The sequence below is a fragment of the Balaenoptera physalus genome (genome assembly GCF_965194825.1).
Source record: "Balaenoptera physalus genome assembly, chromosome: 6".
NCBI lineage: Eukaryota > Metazoa > Chordata > Mammalia > Artiodactyla > Balaenopteridae > Balaenoptera > Balaenoptera physalus.
The window spans coordinates 85,690,510-85,708,611 of record NC_138885.1 but is presented as its reverse complement, the minus strand read 5'-3'; the positions used below and the strand labels follow the sequence as shown (position 1 = coordinate 85,708,611).

The 18,102-nt window shown below is 33.8% G+C and overlaps 1 long non-coding RNA gene across 1 annotated transcript; it reads right to left on the bottom strand.

The window, feature by feature from the left end:
- Positions 1-10,451: 10,451 nt before the first annotated feature.
- LOC309663444 lies at positions 10,452-15,853 on the bottom strand. Its single transcript, XR_014265280.1, has 2 exons — positions 13,276-15,853; positions 10,452-12,963 (listed from the first exon to the last, which is right to left on the bottom strand). It is a non-coding gene; the product is annotated as an uncharacterized lncRNA (long non-coding RNA).
- Positions 15,854-18,102: the final 2,249 nt, after the last annotated feature.

Genomic DNA, 18,102 nt, shown 5'->3' with positions numbered 1-18,102 from the left:
CACCGAGCTGATCTCCCTGTGCTATGCGGCTGCTTCCCACTAGTTATCTATTTTACATTTGGTAGTGTATATATGTCCATGACACTCTTTTACCCTGTCACATCTCACCCCACCCCCTCCCCATATCCTCAAGTCCATTCTCTAGTAGGTCTGTGTCTTTATTCCCGTCTTGCCACTAGGTTCTTCGTGGCCTTTTTTTTTTTTTTTTTTTTTCCCTTAGATTCCGTATATATGTGTTAGCATACTGTATTTGTTTTTCTCTTTCTGACTTACTTCACTCTGTATGACAGACTCTAACTCCATCCACCTCATTACAAATACCTCCATTTCATTTCTTTTTATGGCTGAGTAATATTCCATTGTATATATGTGCCACATCTTCTTTATCCATTCATCTGTCGATGGACATTTAGGTTGCTTCCATGTCCTGGCTATTGTAAATAGAGCTGCAATGAACATTTTGGTACATGACTCTTTTTGACCTATGGTTTTCTCAGGGTATATGCCCAGTATTGGGATTGCTGGGTCGTATGGTAGTTCTATTTGTAGTTTTTTAAGGAACCTCCATACTGTTCTCCATAGTGGCTGTATCAATTTACATTCCCACCAACAGTGCAAGAGTGTTCCCTTTTCTCCACACCCTCTCCAGCATTTATTGTTTCTAGATTTTTTGATGATGGCCATTCTGACCGGCGTGAGATGATATCTCATTGTAGTTTTGATTTGCATTTCTCTAATGATTAATGATGTTGAGCATTCTTTCATGTGTCTGTAGGCCATCTGTATATCTTCTTTGGAGAAATGTCTATTTAGGTCTTCGGCCCATTTTTGGATTGGGTTGTTTGTTTTTTTGTTATTGAGCTGCATGAGCTGCTTGTAAATCTTGGAGATTAATCCTTTGTCAGTTGCTTCATTTGCAAATATTTTCTCCCATTCTGAGGGTTGTCTTTTGGTCTTGTTTATGGTTTCCTTTGCTGTGCAAAAGCTTTTAAGTTTCATTAGGTCCCATTTGTTTATTTGTGTTCTTATTTCCATTTCTCTGGGAGCTGGGTCAAAAAGAATCTTGCTGTGATGTATGTCATAGAGTGTTCTGCCTATGTTTTCCTCTAAGAGTTTGATAGTGTCTGCCCTTACACTTAGGTCTTTAATCCATTTTGAGTTTATTTTTGTGCATGGTGTCAGGGAGTGTTCTAATTTCATACTTTTACATGTACCTGTCCAATTTTCCCAGCACCACTTATTGAAGAGGCTGTCTTTTCTCCACTGTATATGCTTGCCTCCTTTATCAAAGATAAGGTGACCATATGTGTGTGGGTTTATCTCTGGGCTTTCTATCCTGTTCCATTGATCTATATTTCTGTTTTTGTGCCAGTACCAAACTGTCTTGATTACTGTAGCTTTGTAATATAGTCTGAAGTCAGGGAGCCTGATTTCCCCAGCTCCATTTTTCGTTCTCAAGATTGCTTTGGCTATTCGGGGTCTTCTGTGTTTCCATACAAATTGTGAAATTTTTTGTTCTAGTTCTGTGAAAAATGCCAGTGGTAGTTTGATAGGGATTGCATTGAATCTGTAGATTGCTTTGGGTAGTATAGTCATTTTCACAATGTTGATTCTTCCAATCCAGGAACATGGTATATCTCTCCATCTATTTGTATCATCTTTAATTTCTTTCATCAGTGTCTTATAATTTTCTGCATACAGGTCTTTTGTCTCCTTAGGTAGGTTTATTCCTAGATATTTTATTCTTTTTGTTGCAATGGTAAATGGGAGTGTTTTCTTAATTTCACTTTCAGATTTTTCGTCATTAGTGTATAGAAATGCAAGAGATTTTAAACTTTTTCTTAGTTAGTATACCTACTGCCATGAAGACACTCTCAGGTGGCTTTGTTTTTACACCATGGCCATGAGATGAAACTCTGAATTATTATAATTTGGGGACAAGATTTCTCATGAGCTAAATATCCTAGGCCAGGTGTTGCAAACGAATTTTGTTTACACTGTCTCAACATGCTAAGACTAAAAGAAGCCAACTTTATAAATAGAATATTGACAAACAGTTGAGACAGCTTAGTATCATCAGAGCTAGAAAAAAACAATGCACAGTTTTTTTGTGGCCTGGTGCTATCTGCAGAATAAAACAAAAGATTTCTATACTGTTTCATTGTTCAATAAGCTTAAGATGCATATAGTGTTTGAAAGTAATAGAAAAATATTTAGAAAAGTGTTTTTATTAATTTATTAGTGATATTATTGTAGAATATGTAGTTTAAATTATGAAATTTATTGTTTTAAGATAACAAGATAATGAAGATAATCAAATAATAGTGATTATTTTTATGTTAAAGAAAAGTCTTAAAACTACTGTTGTAGTCACATTTGTACCCCTCAGACCATGTTGATTTATCCTGTGAAAATTTCCTTTTGTTTCATCAAGATGAAATTAGTATTGGAATATTATATCCTGTATTAAAACCACAGTTCCTATTGTTTATTTAGTGAGCCTGAAATATTTCAAAGCACTGAGCGCCAGTAAATCATAAGTGGTCCTTAAATCTGCCTTCAGTTTTTTTCCCTCAGCTCAAATTCACAAAGCTGCCTTAGGAATATCAACCTAATAAATATGTAACTCTTTAGGGTGCTTTTATAAAAGGAAATACGTTAGAGTATCATCATGAATGAAAATCAATAAATCAGTCAGCTAACTGAAACTAAATAAAGAAACAAAGAAATAAACAGCAACAGCAAAAAAACAGGCTCTATACTAGGAGTCAAGTATGAAAGCTCTCAATTCCCCTTAATTAAAAATAGGACACTTAAAAGAAAAAGAAAGAAAACAATACTTAATGAAAGTTTTAAAGAAATAGTTCCAGAAACAGAAATGATTTCAAGAATACTTAGGAAATTTTACAACATGGGCATGGCAAGGGCATACTTGTAGTACGAAATAATTTTGAGCTGATACTCCCACAAAAAAATAGAGCAACTGAGCGTTCCAACTTATATTTTACTCCAGGGTTTGAACATATGAAATACTAACTTGGACAGAGCCTAACACTCACATTAATGGTGTGTGGCTTGCAATTAATTAATTTATAAGCTGAAAATTTGAGCAGTTATAAAGTCATCATCAATCTAATTCTAAAAAATCAATTTTGATATTGATGAAATTTTCTCAACTTCCATATTCTATCTGACGAATAATTTAACCAGTTTTATGTTGATTTAACTTTTGCCTCTTTAAAAAAGCAAATCTTGATTTTCACTTAAAATATAAATTATTTGAAAAATCTTTCTCATAAGTTTCTTCCTTCACTTTCTGGAAATCATTGCTTTAATTTAATTTTTGTTAGGTTGAAGTACCTCCTTGAGCTACATTCTCAGAAATTGTACATATTTTCTGAGACCTTGCATTTAAAAATTCTTTTTATTTGCCTTTATCTGAAATAACATCTTGACAAGAAACAGAATTCTTGGCTCTCAGCCTCCTTTTTCAAAGCTCTCCAAGGTGTTTCCACTGCTTTCTGGCATTCAGTTTTTCATTCAGTAAGACATATGATTATACAAATAATAAAAAGATGTCACTCTGGTTCTCATTCATTTTTAAGTAACATTCCAATTGAAATGCTAGTAACTTTTTTTTGTCTTCAACTTTAGCAATTTTTAAAATTATATTCATATTACCTTCCTTCTTTATTTTTCACTTATTTTTCTTCCTTCTTTCTCTTTCTCTCTTGCTCTATCTCTAGCAATTCCCCCTCTTCTAATTAATGAACCCTGCAAGAGCTGATTAGTGTTGGCATGTTGTCTTCCATGAAAAACTATAGCTCCAACTGGGAAGTTATTTAGCAAGCCTGACATTCTTTAAAAATTAGTAATTTAATTATTTTTAAAATAAGGTTATTACTTCTATTATTTGTCTGACTATATATTTTTACAATCTGTGCCATTCTCTCCTTGGTGTCTCCTATTATTTGTGTATGATGCCCTTTGCTCTTGTCTCCATGACACTGTTTTTATACCTACAAGTAATTTTTATGTTTTTGTTCTTTATTATGTCATACTTTCTTTGTTAACTATTTGAAATCATGAATGTAATTTTCAACAGTGTCCTCTTTTCAGTTTCTCTGTTGAATTTTAAATTGTGGAAATTACAATTTATGTTTCTTTTATCTATTCTGTAATCAGTAATTGCAAATTTTTTGTCTAATTAAGTTTCTTTGCATTTCATTTTATCTTTGTTCAGTTTGGTCTTTCTTCTGTAAGCTACTGAGTGATCTTTCACTACCCACATACTTCAGTCATCATGTATTCCCCAGCTGTCAGGTAACTCAGGCCATTGAGGGCTGTTGGCAATTATGGAATAACAGGCAATGAGACATAATTAAAGGTTGAGCCAAAGAAAACAGACTGGCAAGCTGTGAGTCTAGTGTTTTGACAGAGATGCTTCAGATTTCTCAGGATTCTCCAGAGGTGAATGTGAGCAGTACAGAAGGAGGCACATTGGCCCACAGAGCTGAGCTAGATCAGTACTAAAAATTTCTGTTATCAAACATTATATCATCAAAATCAGTAAGTAAGGATGTAAGGTTAGCCCTTGTACTTTACTTGAAATACTTATGAATATGACTTGCAGCCCCCCTTTTAAATCTCCTCTTTCTTAATACAATATAATATTTTAAAATAAGTCAATTTAATAACAAATTACAAAAAAATTTTCTGAGTACTGTTTTTTTCTTAATGTACTATCTAAAAGTTTTATAGTCTTAATGAATCTACCCTCAACTTTCCATTCTTTGGAAAATTAGCACATCCTATCTTGTAACTTTCTTTTACTATACATATTTTGTCCTTTCAGCTGGAGTTTACATTCTTTTATGATGATTATCTTGGTTTCTACTTCTCTCATATAATTGAAAGGAAAAGAAGTTTATATTTTTGTGATGATGTCCTTGGCTTGTGCTTTTTTCATATAACTGATGTGAAAATGTATAGTATGATTAAAAGTAGAAGATACTGATAATAAATAGGTTTACTGGTGATTTTCCTTGTGTGCATTAGGTTTGTTAACAATTTGGTCCGTCTTAAAAACATTAAGGTTCTTATATTAATTTTTTGAGATGTAAGTTAATGAACAGGTTACCAAGGGTAGACTTTTATTTGCAAAATAAAGAAGTGCATATGACTATCAGTCACTGGATCGATTTCTCCAAAATTAAACACATATAAAGACAAAAAGTTGAAAACTCACAAGACTAACATTTAGAATTTGCATTATCAGAATTAGGACCAAATATTCAATAAACACAAGCCATTTAGGAAATCAGGTCCAAATATTCAATAAATTCAAGAGTAGTGATACAACAAGCATTCCCACAGAAAAAAAGGATACAATTACATATCTGAAAAAAAAAAATCGGTCAAGGTGATTTAATCTTTAGCACTCTTTGCTCTGAGGCTTAGCAACATAAGACCTGCTCCAAACACAAAATTAGAGTTCTAAAGTTTCTACTGTGCTGGCTGTTTGTGAGGAAGCTCTGTGTGATGCTGGCCTTCACGATGGCCCCTAATGATCCCTTTTGCCTAGTAATCACATCCACGTAGAGTCCCCTCCCATACTGAATATAGGACTCACCTATGTAATCAATAGGATGTAGTAGAAATTATAGTGTGTTTCTTCCAGGTTTACATCATAAAAGACATTGCTACATCCATCTTGCTCTCTCTACTGGGGACATCAAAAACCATTATTTGAACACTACAATAGCTCTATGTATCCATAAGTCAAGGGGCTGAGGCCTCCTGCCAACAGCGACCATGGATTTACCAGTCAGTTATATGAGTGAGTCATTCTGGAAGTGGATCCTCCAGATTCACTAAGCCTTGAGATGACAGCATCCCCAGTTAACATCTTAACTGCAAACTCATGAGAGAACCTGAGCCAGAACCTACCAACTAAGCCTCTGTCAAATTCCTGACTCAGAGAAATTGTGTGAGACAATAAACATTTATTATTGTTTAAAGCACTATGTTTTGAAGGAACTTTTACATAGCATTAGATGGCTGATATGCTGAGGTATCTCTCGTGTCACTCTCCCATGCAGAACAAAACCTTCTTTTCCATTCTTCATCACAAAACAAAAAAGATACGAACTGGGAGAATGTTAATGGGTGGATGGGGTGGGGAAGTGATGTACTGACTTCATTTATGAAACATTCTAGGCAAAGTACATAGACATTAAGGTCCATAATAGCTTTACATGCTGAAGAATAGAAATGTGCTGCACTTTATCAGTTAAAATAGTGGCGGTGGTGGAAAAAAAGAAGATTCTACTTCAGCTGAGGAAGACCACATGAGATGAATGCCTGTTAGACACAATAAATTGGGTTACAAATGGCTTTTTTCACCTATAGTTTTAAGAAATGGGTTAATAAACAAAGCCAAAAACTACCACAAACCTGTCTATTGTGAAAATATGGATGGGACTGGATCCCTATTTATCAAAGAAGAAAGAAAATATGCCAATGACAGTTATGTAGATAACATTATAAAGTTTCCCAGCAAATAGAAATATAAAGGCTGAAAACGTTTGCCAGCCACAGAACAAAATTTAAATTTCTTATATATTTTCTCAATAACACTAAATGCCAGAAGACGATTCAATACTATTTACACAACTTTTGAAAGGATTATAGAGGGACCAAGAACGTATATTCAGCCACATTGTCATTTGTTTTGGAAAGTCAGAGAAATACAGGTTTGTCTTTTGGACTCAGAAATCATTCAAGTCATTTTCTTGAAAGCAATACATAAAGACATACAATAGTGAAATGAGTGTGAAAAAAATTGAGAAATGAAAAGCTGTGACAGAAAAGACCAGGAAATAAGCATTATAATTACAGAAATAAAAATGAGTTTAGATTATTCTTACAAATGTAGTAACAAAAACAATAGCACATGTTAAAAGAGAAAACAGTTGAGTTGATTAATGAAATGTTTGTGCTGTATTGTCTCTATTGGAAGCTGCTTTTGTGTACTTAAACATATGATATATGCTTTCAAAGTCAATTTCAGAGAAGAAAGTTACTAACACCTGTTGTTTGATTCTTTTCGGTGCCATTTTGTAATTACATGATTGAACATTTAACTTAATTATTACTGATCCTTGCTTTCATTGCAGCCTTCTGTTTGGGAGATTGTGGCAAAGGATATTTATAATCCCAGTTGTCTCTAATCACCAAGATTTGAACGAGCCTCTTTTAGGAATAAACTGACATATTACCTGTCTCAAAAGTCTCCTTCCTCCTGTTTGGAGTCATCTGAGTGCAATAATGTCTGTCCACAATTCTCCAGTTCACTTTACACTTTGAACGAAATGCTTCTCCTATTCATTCATTCTTTTGTATTTAAAAAAAGTCAAACATTCTTTAAAGTATTAAAATTTTATATCGAGACTGAGTCTTTTATACCTTAATGCTATGTAACTGAATAAAATCAATGCTCTATCAATTGCTGGCTGGGAGAATGGGCATTTTAATTAAAACAACAGTAAGGAGAAATACCATGAAGCACATAATGCCATTTGGAAGGTTAGACGCTAAAAAGCCAGATAACAATAAGAACACACTGACACTATATTCTTTACCAGATTGGCAATACTTTAGCATTATTCACTGGTATGTTTCTAGCAGAGAACACAGTCATACCACACTACAGGTGTTAAAATAGTGTATGTATTTGTTGAGGTCTTACCTACATAGCTGAGATTATTGGAAAAGAATTATTTGAAAAGGGAAGACAGAAAATGACATAGAAGAGGGTTAAAGTAGTTCCTTTTGTACCTTCTTATTTTGCCATTTTAGTATTTTAGTATGTTGGTATATTTTGAAATTAAGCTTTGGAAAATTATAATTTATAAGAGTTTGAGCAGACTTTCCATTTTTGCTTAGAACTTTGCTTTGGCACCCATAATTAAATTTCATTTCATGTTAAAAGTGTCTTCAGAAAAATCTTTTAATGTAGTTGCATATATCAATCCCAGTGTTAAGTTTTGGGTAAATCTTTATGACACATTTATAAGCAGTGAGAATATAAGCAATCACAATTTCAGCCACAGAAATAGTCACTCTGTATGAGAAGTTAGTTTTAAAAAGGGAACCTGTGCAATATTTTCTTCTATTTTCTATTCCTTAGTTTCTCTTCTCAATATTTTTACTTTACATTTCATTACTCTAAAGTTTTTGTGAGAGAAGCTATGAAATTTCTAATTTAGATGAATTTATGCAATGGAAACTTGTTGAAAATAAAGCTGAATACTAGTATTGAAACATCATTGTTCTACACAGAGAATCATTTTACCTAATTTACTGGTATATATAAAATCTAAGGCACAGTTGTTAGCAGAAGCACCATGCTTTAAAAAATTACACATATATATAATATATATTATTATATAATTTATTATAAATGTTATATATCATATATTTTATTGTATATGCTATAATTTATACATTATATATAATAACATATATATAATTATATATATAATATTAGCGCTCTAAATTCCTTGCAAGTCCAGATTTCTCAGACTGTGGATATTAGAGAAGCCTAAGTAGATCAATGTGGTTATGACATATGTTTCAGTTTCTATTTCTAAAGAAAAATAATACTTAAAATTATATAACTATAAATAATTAAGAAGAGTATATTGGTAGTTACTGATTAATTTATTTATATAGTTGGTATATTAGTCAACTGAAACTCACTAACATCTTTGGTCATTTTGACCATAACACAGTTTTTAAGTATTGTTATTTACAGTTATATGTTGTTTATTACAGACATTGTTAAAGACAGGAAGCTTAAATAATACTAAACCAAGGAAAAAACAGATTAGATTTCTGCTTTCCATTAGGATTTAACAAGTTTTAACTGTAGATACACTACCACTAAAACAACTTAGAAAAGATGAATAAGCCTTCTGGTGATGAAGGAGCTAGTGGCATAGAATTAGGCAACATGCCTTAAAAATCTAGAACATTGGGCAATGTATACAAAACAACTGTTTTTAGACATTGGGGCAATAAGCAGTGCAGAACTGTGGTCTCTGGGAGAAGGAAAATAAATCAGATGACCCTAGTGATCATTCCGGCTTTTGGTTCATAGAAAAATTTTGGATCATGGAAAAGAGATAGGAACTCAAGCAGAGAATGGAGGTCTCTTTGAATTAAGAAGACAGAGAGCAAGGTGGCTGAAATATTTGAGGTGGAGTACTAGAGAGAATGGAGTTGCACAGAAACAAACAAATAAAACAACAACAAAAAAGGGAACTTCAAAAACCTGCTGTGTTCCCCTCAGTCTTGTCTGAATATTGATTTGCACATGGGTTAGGTGATATAACATGAGTAAAGATCAAATGCCAGGGAGCTATAGATTGAACAATTCTTGGAACATACACAGGGCTCAGAGATGTTTAAATTCCACCCAGACTGAGAGACCTTGAGCGGGGGTCTACTCTTCACTGCAGTGCGCGGGCTTCTCACTGCGGTGGCCTCTCCCCTTGCGGAGCACGGGCTCCAGGCGCACAGGCTTCAGTAGTTGTGGCTCGCGGGCTTTGTTGCTCCATGGCATGCGGGGTCCTCCTGGACCAGGGCTCGAACCTGTGTCTCCTGCATTGGCAGGCGGACTCCTAGCCACTGCGCCACCAGGGAAGCCCAAGAAACTAATATTTTTGATAAGAAATGCACCATGAAGAAATTAATGATGAGATATCACAATTTATAATAACCACAAAGAGAAAAACTTTAACATTTGTTGAATCTAGACAGTGGGATACTGATATTCATGGCACTGTATATGATGATATATATTGATATTCAAAGTACTTTCAATTTTTAAAAAATTATTTAAATTTTTAATTAAAAAGAATGGAAAAATAAAATAAATAGGAAAAAAAATCAACAGGAATAAGTAGGAAATAAAATTGAAATATGTGCTATTATAATTTGTTCTTCTTTGAGAATGCAGAGAAAGTTTTCACACAGAAGTACCTGGTGGGCTGAGCCTTTCCAGGGCAAATGCCATTCCAGAGTAAAATTTGGCAATATTACACCCCTCATTGCCTGCACTCTGTGTTCTTTTAATTTCCCTCCTAGTTTCTGAAATGTGACATATTCTTTCCCATCTCAGGGATATTGAATTTTGTCATACATTTTCTGGGATCTCTCCTCTTCTCTGCTTCCACTTCTAAATCCACCTGATCACCTAAGTCACACATTCCCATGCTGGTTAGTTTCTTTTCATTTTTTAAGACAGCTCAAATGATTCTTCTTTAAATTAGTTTTCTCATATTCACCCATGCTAGATGAGGGCATCTTGTCACATGCTCTTGTCCCATCCCCCTCCTTTCAGGTTATTATTGCAGTTTTGATTACACATTTTAATGTTTTCTTAAGTGTTCAAAGTTGATCTCACACTAGGATGTAAGCTCTAAAGGGGTGTTGCCGGAGAATAGAACAGTCACTTGTACATAGTAGGTACTCAAAATATATTTAAAAGATGAATAAAAGGAAAAACATATTATGATTACAAAATGTGATTTTGAAAGAAATGATAATTTTGCATTCCTCATGTTTCAGTTGATATAATTGATAAATACGCCTTCATCTTTAAACTTTAAACTCCAAAATATTTGCCAACAATTAGCCAACAGCTCACCTTTCCTTTTGTGGAGTCATTGAGAATTATAACACAGTGGAGTCTGGGATATAGAAGTGATCAATTGTAAATCCCTAAATGAGGCAAGCATCCAATACAGGACTGTTCCAAATGGTAAAATTCTGATGTGTTTATTTATCTTCTTAATACCTTTAAGCATACAGTGTGAAGGTCTGTTGATTGTATTGATCATAGAGCATCCTGTGGAGTTTTGTGTTACTCCCTACCAAATAAGAGGCTCACCTTGAAAATGTAAAGGTCAAGACATGGTAAAGGTTAATACTTCTTGATTGACAAGCATTTACTTCTTTCATGAGATTAAGGTTCCTCTAAGTCATTGTCACTGATTTTCTTCTGCCAAATGCTGTAAACTTGTCCAAAAACCATAGCAATTTAATGAAAATAAGGAATAGAAATAAATCAAACCAAACCATAAGAGAATTGCCAAGATAATCAGACTTCTTTTGAAGGAATATTGCATCTTATATTTGTTTTAAGGACTTTCCCACCAGATATTCATGTTTTCTAACATCCAAAATATAGTTATTAAATGCTTTTGCACAGTGATATACAATTACAAAAAAAAAAAAGTCTTTTAAAAATTGATCACGTCAGTTTTTTTCTCAAAAAATTTCTGGAATGCGACTGTGAGGTCACTTTAGACATCAGTTAGAAGATTCAAAAATGGTTTGACCCAGGCTTATTTTAAGAAACCTAACTGGATATCTCTTTTATTTATGTCCTAAAGCTGATATTAAGAATAAGTAAATAAATAAAGCATAAATAAAACATAACAGTAAACAAAAGAATCTGATTTCAATTAGAGATACATGTAAGGCTGCAACACTGTTTTTTGCTTGTTTGTTTTAGTCTTTATTTTGGCTTTTTAAGATTTAGTGAAAATGGCTGCCCATTCTGATTGTGACTCCACATAGAATAATGCATTCATAAAGCTGGGTTTCTGTGTTCAGAGCAGGCAGGACTGTAACTTCCAAAACAAATTATATATCTATATGAACTTGATGGTTGTCATTATGGTGAACATATGCTTATATAATTTCAGAAGTATGAAATGTGATTTGAAAATATCTATTATCATGTGCAGCTTCATATTGTATTCCAAAGGGGCTGATTAAAGTAGTTACTTTAAAGGTGCATAAACACTTTAATAACAAATGTTTTTAAAAGTCACAATTTCAGATACTCAGTGTACCTACTGGAAGGAATTAAAGTAAATTAATTTCAACATTAGCCAAAGTAACTGACCTTCAGACAAAGGCAGCTAAGTGTTTAGAGAGCGATAAGTTAGAAAATCAAGAAAATCAAAATCTACACTCATGCACAATATGGCAGGATAGTCTTTTTTATTCTCTCCAAATTTAAAAAGGCTGAATTTTGCCTTCAAAGACTTAACTCAAATTAAAATATTTATGCTGACCAAATTATACAAGAACGGTCTGTCATACTTTAATGCAGCAACAACTTGAACACAGACAGTATCTTCACTATAAATTTAAGGCTATACTGTACGGATATATATTAAATTTAACCCAAGTGACTTTATGTGATTCATACTCATTTCTACATAAATGCACAATAAATAATTTGACCCTCCTTGGAATCATTCATTCATTCATTCATTCAATCATTCAATCATTTATTCATTCTTGCATGGCAAATCTCAAATCAGCCAGTGTGGCTAATCTAAATTTGAAGTGTGAATTGAATTAAATCTGGACAAGGATTTACATTTCAGAAAGTAAAGCCTTTCTAGTGGAAAGCAGTATGCTGATCTTCATATACAAATTTCCCCACTAAATTATGGATAAGCTATTTCCCCAAAGGCTTGAGAAACAGGAAAATATCAGATTCCCAAAGGATGAGTTGAACTCATGAAACTATTTTTAGCCAAAAGTCCATGAAAAGAATTAAAATACACAAAATAAGAACAATGTTTGTATATTTCAAATTCTGTTGCCCTGCCATGAGCAGCATGGTGGTAAATAGCTTGAACTTAATAGACAGAGCCACATTTTAATACCAGGTCTACCACTTAACAGCTATGTCATCTTAGACAGAACCCTTCACTTCTCTAGCCCAGATTTCCCAAATTATAAATGGAATTTTAAGTACTTTTCTCACTGGACTGTTCCAAGACTTTAGATTGTTTATGAAGGCAAAAATAAAATAGAGTGCCTGAACCGTACTAATTAATATCTCTATAGTAGATTATGATAAGGATAATGCTGCTGACGACAACTGTGATCAGAAATTTTTTTTTTTAATTAATTAATTTATTTATTTATTTTTGGCTGTGTTGGGTCTTCGTTTCTGTGCGAGGGCTTTCTCTAGTTGCGGCAAGCGGGGGCCACTCTTCATTGCGGTGCGCGGGCCACTCACTATTGCGGCCTCTCTTGTTGCGGAGCACAGGCTCCAGACGCGCAGGCTCAGTAGTTGTGGCTCACGGGCCTAGTTGCTCCGCGGCATGTGGGATCTTCCCAGACCAGGGCTCAAACCCGTGTCCCCTGCATTGGCAGGCAGATTCTCAACCACTGTGCCACCAGGGAAGCCCTGTGATCAGAAATTTTAAGAAAATATATAAACAATGAGGAAGAGACATAATTCAAAAGAAGCACAAGAGGGAAAGAAATCCTGGAAAATGAATAGAATAATTAATTGTTCAGCTAGAACCCAGGACAACTCCTAATATAAAAGCAGCAGAAACTGAGGGCAAGGATGCACCATGAAACTGTGAAATAGCACAAAATGTTTACATAGAAAATTGGAGAAATTTCTTTGTACAGGTCTGAATATGTTAAAAATTCTGTTATATAAAGAAGATCTAGAAAGAAGGGTTTCAAGATTAGATATGAGAGCAAATTCCCCCTTTCAGATAGTTAATTCAAACTTTGAATGCAACTTAAAATGTCTTAATTAGAATTCTCAGGATGGATTAAAAAGAAAGTGAATTGAAGAAACTGGAACAAGCTAGAAAAATGAGTATTAAGAGGTAAAAAACAAAAATCTGAAAATAAAAAAAACAAACTTATATACAACAAACCCCCCCCAACCCACCTCATCTTCCACAGAGTTACATACAGTTCCACACTTAGTGGCATTATATGGCAAGTGAGACATTGCCTAAAATTGAATTAGTAATTATAATTTTTAAACATAATGTATAATGACACATTATTACAAGATAGCAATACCTACCAGTACTAATATGTTCCCTTTCATTTATTCATATATTTATTCTTAACAGCTTTATAAAGATAGAATTCCCATAATAATTCACCTATTTAGTGCCAAATTTAATTAGTTTTTATTATATTCACAAAATTGTGCAACCATCAAAACAATCTAAAACTAATAAATAAATGGGAGACAAAAATAAAACCATAAAAATAATAACATTAAATATATTAAGCAATTAAATCAAAAGCCAGAGATATATTCACATGTAATGTTATTATTGGTAGGGGTTGTGTTCATATCTGCCATTTTAATAATTACCTAAATATATACTTTTACTGTCTCCCTTTATTTTTGTACATTTGGATGATTGTCTGATGTTAGTTCTTTATCCTGAAGAACATCCTGTAGGGGTTCTTGTAAGGTGAATTGCTAGCAGTGAATTTTCTATTTATCTATCAGGTAATCTTTATTTTTGCCTTCAGTTTTGGAAGATAGTTTTTGTGAATATAAGATTCCTAGTCATTAGTTCTTTTTTTTCTTTCTGCACTTTCTGGAAATTTAGACCTAAATTGGTAAATAAGTCTAACAGCTAAAAGCACAAAACTTACCTAAATAGGTTGAGTAAATAACATATTTCAATATAAGAAAAATATTTCTATATCAATAGATTTCCTCAGATATGTTTTAAATGGTTATAATAATATTGTAAAATTTAAGCTAACAAGAACTAATAAAGATAAACAATGTAGATATAAAAATATATAAATACTTTTGTTGGGTCCAGAAAATTGTTCAGAATTTTAAAATGACAAAAGTTGAAACTCTCTGAAAGATCAGAGGAGATTTTAGAATAGAAAATTAAATCACTAGGTAGAGTAAGCATCTGAAAAAAAAGCAACCATCTGTCATACATTGTAAAACAGTACATACATTGTGAAACTTAGAGAAAATGAAATAGTGGTAATAGTGATAGCTAAGAGTCATTGTTCCCAATTGCTAGGAAATGAATTAAGTATCTTGGCTCATAATCTCATTTAATTTTCATGAAAAATCCTTGGATCAGTGACTTTCACAAACCCTATTTTATAGGTGAAGATACTGAGCCATATAGAGTTCAAGCAAGTTGCAGAAAATCAGTAATCAAATGTTGCAGCTACCATTAAATTCAACACACTATGTACTCACACACACACACATAAATAACACACATGAATTTTAATAGAAAAGCTATGATTGGAAAATATAGAACTCAAAAAAGCATGCTTATCAATTTTTATGAAAATAAGATTAACTAGGACCAGAAAATGGCTTAGGATACTTATAATACTCTTGAATCTTCACCCTTTGAATGTAATGACTTTATGGTCCACACTCTTAAGAAAACCCAAGTGATAAAAATTGGGATATATTATCCCTATATCTTTCTATCTATCTATCTATCTATCTATCTATCTATCTATCTATCTATCTATCTATCTATCTATCTATCATCTATCTATCTATCTCCAAGTAAGAAACAAAGGTCCTCTTGGCAAAAAAGTCTTTTTCAATCAAATTAATGTCATTATCAATTCTAGGCTTCCAAAGTGAACTTTCAAAAAATAAATTGTGTAAGAAAAATTTTGAAGTAGCTGAATTTATCATGTCTCAGTTGCATCTTCATAAGTTATGGATGTTGTGTCAGATGACTAAGCACGTTACTTTCATATCCTATTTGAGACGATTACAAAGAGTTCCTTTCAGAGTCTCGGGAACAAGCTCTTCTTATTGCGAGGCAGTTGTCAGGTTTAAGAATTGCTTTACTGCAGTATCTCAAATACAAATAAAGTTATGTTGCGAGGAAAAAAAGGTACTTCAATATAGTCAATCAATTTTTGCTAAAACTGTCAAAATAGGACCAGTAAATGTGACTTTTTATGTGAGGTTGTTGTGAATTTGGCACTTTAAATTTATTTATTTATTTATTTTTGGCTGTGTTGGGTCTTCGTTTCTGTGCGAGGGCTTTCTCCAGTTGCGGTGAGCAGAGGCCACTCTTCATCGCGGTGCGCGGGCCTCTCCCTGTCACGGCCTCTCTTGTTGTGCAGCACAGGCTCCAGACGCGCAGGCTCAGTAATTGTGGCTCACGGGCCTAGTTGCTCCGCGGCATGTGGGATCTTCCCAGACCAGGGCTCGAACCCGTGTCCCCTGCATTGGCAGGCAGACTCTCAACCACTGCGCCACCAGGGAAGCCCCGAATTTGGCACTTTAATGTAAAATTATGTTTGCTGACATTTCCCAGAGAAGACAAACAGATACTGAATGGTCATAATTTTGAATCACTGATTATACAGTACATAGTTTCTTGCATGATTGATTCTCAGGGTTGTTATTTGCTACTAAGTTAAAATCAAAGAATACAGAGGGATTTATAAAATTTTTGTTGTTTTTAATTTCAAAAAAATTTTGTTGTTTCTTGACAAAGAGCTTACATAAAGCATTACTGCTTACAGAAAACATATGGTGAAATATATTATTATATTTAATTTTTGTTTCTCTTATGTTTATTTGTGCTGTATATAGGAGTTAGTTATATTTTTATTGCAAAGGCCTCAGGATGGAAATTGGTCAATTAAGTGTGAGTCTAGAGACAATGAATGATACAATGAAAATCCTGCATTTTTGGAAAACAAGACGTAAAGATTATGCTTTAATTTTGTACATGTTTACCTATGTATGATGGTTATGTGATGTAGGTATTGCAAAAATAAACTCAAGAGCATTTAATAGAAATTAATAAAATTCATCTTAATTTTACGGAATAAAAATGTATGTAAAGGGAAAAAATGAGGAACTTTGAAAAAGAACCTATAAATCCTAAAAACATACATCATAAATGATGTACTGCACTTGCTAAGTTATTTACAATATTTTTATTATTTATCACAATGTGTGAGCAATGTTATATGTTAAGGGACAAAGATTAATAACGTATGGTCTCCATCCTCAAGGAATACATAATCTGATTTTATGTCTCCTGAATTTGTAGTTGCTATCGGGCAGGGTTTTTTTCCCTCTTCCCATTTTAGTATACACGCAGCACAAATTGGAGGGTAAGTTAGGACCAGAAGCAAGCCAAGCAGTTTGATTTCCAAGCAGTCCCTTGCCTCCCTGGGTTTCTTCTCAAGGCTGAAATTTTGTTGGAGAGTTCAAATAAGTTAATGAGAACTCACCATTTTTTCAACTATGTGCTGGCTGACCCTTAAGGAAGCATTAAAATAAACAGCAAACCTGAGAGTACTCTAAACTTTTACATTAAAAAGAAATCTTGAATTAGTGGAAAAGAACACTTCTTACCATTGGGAAGGGATGAGAGTTTTTATGTATTGTTATTTTATACTAATTAGCCTATATATCTTAACATACAAATGGGACTATTAGCCTAACAATAACAATAACAATAATAACAACAACAACAACAACAATAATAATAATAATAATAATAATTGCTATCATGTTTTGAATGTCTAACCCCTATCTTATAGGCACTTTTGCAGATTACATTTCATTCATTATGCTTAATTGTTTACAACAATCCTGGGTCAGGTACTTTTTTTTTTTTTTAATCCATTTATTTATTTATTTTTGGCTGTGTTGGGTTTTCGTTTCTGTGCGAGGGCTTTCTCTAGTTGCGGAAAGCGGGGCCACTCTTCATCGCGGTGCGCGGGCCTCTCACTATCGTGGTCTCTCTTGTTGCGGAGCCCAGGCTCCAGACGCGCAGGCTCAGTAGTTGTGACTCACGGGCCTAGTTGCTCCGCGGCATGTAGGATCTTACCAGACCAGGGCTCGAACCCGTCTCCCCTGCATTGGCAGGCAGATTCTCAGCCACTGCGCCACCAGGGAAGCCTGGGTCAGGTACTTTTGTCAAACTTGTTGAATGGAACACAGGCTTCAGTTAGTAGGGTTAGAATCCAAATCCTATCCTCTTTCCAAATTCTCCCACTGCCTCTTAATCTATTGACAGGTCAAGTTCTTATCTATACCTCTTTGACACACACTTTATTCCCTCGTTCTTTGGTTACCTCTAGGAATTTGCTTTGTGGAGAAGGGAAGGGCAGCAAATAGTGGGTCGTTTTAGTCCTGCCATACCTATATGTCTTGCTAAGTATTTCTAGGTTGTCAATAACATTTATACTGTCCAGTGACCTTAATTC